Here is a 6000-nt window from a genome sequence, read left to right on the forward strand (position 1 = left end):
ACTTGGGATGATTTTTGAAGAAAAAAGAGTTTTTGTCAGTTTTTGTAAAAAAGGAAAGACTTTGCCAATTTTAGTAAAAAAAAGGATTTAATGGTAATTAAGTATTGGTAAAAAAACTTGTGTTTTTTTCAAAAATTTTGTCAAAAAAGCGAGAGTTTTTGCAACTTTTTGTTTTAGTAAAAAAAAACTACTAATAAAAATTTTGGCTTTTGGGTAATTTTATGGGGGGAAATTTTTTTTGTAAGTTTTAGAAAAAAGCAAGACTTTGAGTAAAAAATGTGATTTTTTTGGCAAATTGTTGGTAAAAAAAATTATATTTTTTCAAAATTGTTATCGAAAAAGTAAGCTGTTTTCCAACTTTTTTATCAAGAGGCGAGACTTTTCGGAAATAACGGCACAAAAGAATACTTCTAAGTACCTACCTAATTAAGGGGCAACGATTTAGGCTTTTTGGAATTTTTTGCGAGAAAGCGATAAACGATTGAAAATTTGAAAAAAATGGCTTTTGAAACCATAAACTCAAATGTTGAAAAAGTAACCAAAAGTTACTTTTTGTAACATTAGTAACTTGTATACTACGGACCCTGTTTTTTTTCAGCCTCTTTCAAAATGAATACGAGTAAAAACCGAAATGGAAATCAAAAGATTTACATTAAAAACAAGTATGATTTCAAAGGTAACATTTCATTTCATAAATTCATACAATAAAATACATTACAGACTATTATAATACACAATACATATGCATAAAAATCCATTAAAAATTCAAACACAGGTAAATAAAAAATGAACAGCAGTCTTTTCGTAGAAATAATAATTGGTACATAAAATATCTCATTTTTTAGAAACATATTCTTCGAACCCACTGAATTTTTTTTCAAATTCTGCAACTTCCTCAGGAGAGGAGAAAACCCATTGCAAAAATTTATGCAGACTAAAATATAAGTCTTTTGCGTGGCGCTCTTCAGAAGATTTAAATGACATATCTTCAGCGTGAAGAAGGCGAGCATCTGAGTATTGAGCAACACGTCGAATGATGTCCTCAACGGGTACTGTTGATTTAAAATTTTCAATTTTATCATCACTACCTAAACACCAACGCATAAACCTTTCAAATGCGTCACACTCGAATTCAAAACGATAAATCGTTTCTGTAACAAGGAAATTGATTACTTAAAGCTGGCAGAAAATTATTCTCTTTGAAATCAACAGCCGCTTGCTCAGACGTCACGAACGTATCGACAAATTCCATTACTTTCTCGAGTTTATTCCATACTACACATTGGCTCAAATTTCGCATCGTTCGAGGTGAAAGCAGAAAGCGATTTTTAAAATCAGCGGCCCGAGTGAGATCGTTACAATAAGTATCATCGACGAACGTACTAAATGGAAGAATATTCTTGAGGATTTTTTTGCAAAAAAGATCAGACGAATTTCGGAGCAAATTTAAATGGCCGTTTAAACATTTCATCCGCAAAGCTAAATTGGTTTCCTTTTCCGAGCAACAAAAATTCAAAAATTCCTCCAAATCTTTCCAACGCGACTGTTCCATAAGCATCGAGCAATTGACCCTGATATTTTCGTATTTAGATAAATTATTATTTTTGAACAGATTAACTTCGCTTTCGTTCTTCATGCATAAATTCATTATTCGTTGCAAATCAGTTGGTGTTGTGGCAACTATAGTATGGTGCGCCAATTTGCACACCAAAACGAACTCTTGGCTTCAAACGGAGCATCCTCCAAAATGGCGATTAAAAGCCAATTATTTCTAACCTTGGCACAAGGAAAGTTATCGATCTCGAAAAAAGATCGATCAAGTAAACCAACTTGAAACATCCACCGTTTCAAATGATCTGGAGTAAGATTCCAGAACTCGCGAGAGAAAGACTCGTCGTTCGACATTTCACCAACGGTATTAACATAAGAGTAATTCTGAGTACGAAAAATCTCCTCAACAATACGATTAAATTCCTCATTGTTTATTTTATGTCCAACAAGGTGCCATGTTGTTAAAATGCAGGATCTTGGTATTTCCGTTCCATAGAATGTACAATCGATGTTCCATTTCTTAAGTATAAAATACATGAATCCATATTCATCCGGATTGCCTATTAAAGTATTTAGTTCTTCCTCGCTCAACTTAGCAAGTACATACCTGCAGAATATAATAGTTTGTCTGTTATATAGGTACCGCGCATTAGGTACTCGACTTTCAACCTTTTTTAAATCATACCAAAAGTACCTTACAGACGACCAATTATCAGCGCGAAGAATTTCGATTAGATGTTCATCGATTGTGTCATATTCGCCGTAAAAAATGGGAATTCTATGCAACTCGTTTCTAAGACGGCAAATCCAGTAATACAATAAAGAATTTCTATGAAAATTGATGAACGAAAAATTATCATCACTCAAGTTCAGGGATTCTGAATTCGACACAGAAGGCCACAGTCGCATTATATCATCCTCTAGACAATACCTACAAGCAATTTCAAATTTATCAACGTCACTGATTCCTTCGCAGAGTAATGCTCGTCTCGCAGTACGATCATAATTGACACTGCCATCAACATCACAAACAATATCGTCAAATGTACTCAGACTGTCCATGAGCCACGGCCGACGAAATTCGTCATCCCATCTGAATAATGAACCCTGTATGTACGTAGTATAACTTTCAATGATAGGAAGAATTGTTGATGGTAGATGAGGGCGAACGCTATCCAGGGAAATGATCGACTCTCCCCCGAAATTACCCAATGTATTATTTAAACGATGCTCACAGACTTGTTCACGCCATACTTTCACTGCTACTGCGATGGCTGCGAGTTGTTGTAGAGCTGGCGGACTCGGAAAAACAAAGTCGTAGACATCAGTCCAGTTCTCAGCCATTTTGAGATCTGATTACCATCGATTCGAGTGGAAAATCTGAAACAAGAATCATTCACCGATTTCAGCATAGAATCAAAATTAAGTAGTAGCTGGCATTTACAGATCTGCTTCTTTGGTACAGAATACACACAACATATCAGATTGGTAGGTATTGTATTCATGGGAGAAAAAAGTTATCTACGAAATTAACACACCAAATTATGCTTACCATACGTGCCTTGGACGTTTTCAAGTGATATTTTTTCCTTCTTCTGGTAATTTTCATCCCAAAACTTGATAATTTTCCTCTTATTCGCCTTCACTGAATAATTTGAATTTTGAAATCTGAAATCTGAATTCTGAACAATGTTATCGGTTATCACATTTCAAACTGAAATTTTGATAATGTTTTGTTATGATTAAAATCAACGTTGCCAAATCTTCTAGATTCTGTGACGTCATAGGAAGAGGCTGATCAAGATCAAGTGATGGAATCACTAACTTGATGCCAGTCAACCACAAGACTCAAGATCAGCAATTCAGCAATCATCAATGATCAAGGTGATCAATCAAGTGATCACTGATCAATCAAGTGATCACTGATCAATCAAGTGATCACTGATCAATCAACAATCAAGTGATCACTGATCAGTCAAGTCTCAAGTCAAGACTCAAGATCAGCAATTATTCAGCAATCATCAATGATCAAGGTGATCATTCAATTCATCAACATTCATTAACAATTTAACATTGCCTGGAACGTGGAACGGTTGGAACAGTCTTCTCTTGTTAGTCTTGTTCTTGTTTTTGTCAATTTCAAAATTTTGATTTTTGAGTGAATGAATACATACATCATACATGACCTACGAGGCTACGACCTACATGAGAGATGAGTGTTTGACTTGTTTGAGCCTTGAGGCAAGAAAAATGAAAAATGATACTTACATTTTTTATTAAACACTCTACAATCTGGTTTTTCGTTCAAAGCTCCAGCACTAAACAATGAAAAATTATAAAAGCTGAAAGCTCCAAAGCTCAAATTCAAAATTCAAAAATCACCGTGTAAGATCGAATTTGAAATTTTGAAATGCATGAAAAATTGAAAAAATTCTAAAAATATTACAAATTGAAATTACAATACAAACGTTGATTGAATGAAAAAAAATGACATTTAATTTTATTTAAATTTAAATTAAATTAAAATTATTTCTATGAATTTTGTAGAAAATATAAATTTATTAGATAATTATTGAATGAATGAATGAATGAAAATTTTATATTTTTGTGTTAAGATTTTAATTTTAAAATAGGTATATAGGTACCTATTTATATATTTTATTTCAAATACCTAATTAAAAATTATTTTAATAAAAAAATTGGTGTAAAATGATTATTTTAAATTTTATTAGACCGAAAACCTTTTATAGTCGTTCAAGTTTAGGAAGCTTAAACCAAAAAATTGGACTTTTTGGCAATTAATATAAGCGATTTTTTTTTTGTTATTTTGGTGAAAAATATACTTAAGCTTTTCTTTGGCATTTTTGGCTTTGATAATGAGTGAAATTCAAATTTTTTGCTGTTATAATGAGTTTTTGTGTCTTTTCAAAACTATTTTATTTCGGACAAATTAAATTACCCAACACCCGGACGCGCAATTTTTCTTTGTATTTGCACTCGAAAGCTCCAGTGAATCAATAAGCAAACAACAGGACGCGACCGGGTAAGCTTTCGGTAATAAAACGTTATTTCTTCATCTTATTTTTTTTATCGTAACATAACTCGGAAATGACAGATACAGCTAATAAGTAGTGCCCAGATCAGAAATTTTTAGGTGTTGTCTTTGAAAATTTGAACATTAATAATGCAATGGGTAAAAACTGTGAAAAATTCACAATTTGAAAAGAAAACAAAATCACTCCTTATGTGAGAAATTGAATTTCCTAGTTTTATCAGTTTTTAAATTTGAACATCCGTTTTCTAGGAGTTGAAATTTCAAGAAATAAAAGCAAATTAGCCCAGATAAAATTAGGGAAACCGCTTACAAAAATTCATATTTTAGCATTTTTTGTAATTTCAAAAGTTTGAACCACATCAGTAGGTAGGTAATAGGTATTGGTATTATTCAAAGAGAAAGAAATTGCTCAAGTGAAGTAAGGGCGAAAACTTGAAAAATTCAAATGATGAATTCTATTTTTAGGTTTAAAAAGTGGAGTGAAAATAATTTGCAAACACATTTCGTTTATCAATCCACACAAAAGTGGAATAGTCCTGCTCATTTTATTAAATAAAATAACCGTTTGTAAATTAGCTAAGTTGGCTTTTTTTTCTTAAAAATTTGAATCCCTGTTTTCATTTATCTGTTTTTTCTCCATATAAAGAACAGTAGGTACTGTATCGACAGAGAGGAGTACATACAATTTCCAACTGGCAGAAAAATGTTACACTGGGCGAATTTATTGATGTTTGGTAAATTCAAAGGTCCATTCTCCATTGAAAAAATCAAATTTTTGGATCACCTGAGTCTGTTAGTGATGCTTTTTGAGCCATTCCGGAGCCTCCAGTTGATTTTTCAATTTTGAAAAATTTTCATTACGAAGGAAAAATTAAAGAAAAAATTAAATTCAGAACCTAATTTGGATCTTTCAATCAAATTGGCCACAAATTTTAAAAATTTGTACCTAAAACTTTCTCATGTGAATCCTGCGAACACATTTTTTTGGAGTTGGGTTGGGGGGAGAAGGAGAGAGAGCAAAACCAATAAAAACGAATTTTGAAAATTTTTGCAATAATAAAATCGCTTAAAAAGAACACAAAGACGATTAGGTAATTTGAATTTGTAGGTGCTGAATTTCATTTTGGGGCAAAGATTTAGGCTTTTCGGAATTTTTTGCGAGAAAGCAACAAGTTTTTAGCAAGAAACGAGATTTTTCAAGTATTTTGACAAAAAGTGAAATTTTTTGTCATTTTTGGCAGAAAGCGAGAACGAGAAAACGAGACTATGACGACATCAGTAAAAAACGAGGCTTTGTAACCGTAAAAGCTAAAAAGAAAGCAGCGTATAGCCAGTTGGTGAGTTGGAAAATAATAAAAAAGTGCACTCCTCCTTTTTTTCTTTTTCAAGATGTA

General features: G+C 32.4%; 1 long non-coding RNA gene across 1 annotated transcript; it reads right to left on the reverse strand.

Moving 5' to 3' along the window:
* Nucleotides 1–677: 677 nt before the first annotated feature.
* On the reverse strand, nucleotides 678–3260 carry LOC135832951 (uncharacterized). Its single transcript, XR_010556395.1, has 2 exons — nucleotides 3104–3260; nucleotides 678–2931 (listed from the first exon to the last, which is right to left on the reverse strand). It is a non-coding gene; the product is annotated as an uncharacterized LOC135832951 (long non-coding RNA).
* Nucleotides 3261–6000: the final 2740 nt, after the last annotated feature.

The sequence above is a fragment of the Planococcus citri genome, chromosome 1 (assembly GCF_950023065.1).
Source record: "Planococcus citri chromosome 1, ihPlaCitr1.1, whole genome shotgun sequence".
In the NCBI taxonomy this organism is placed as follows: domain Eukaryota; kingdom Metazoa; phylum Arthropoda; class Insecta; order Hemiptera; family Pseudococcidae; genus Planococcus; species Planococcus citri.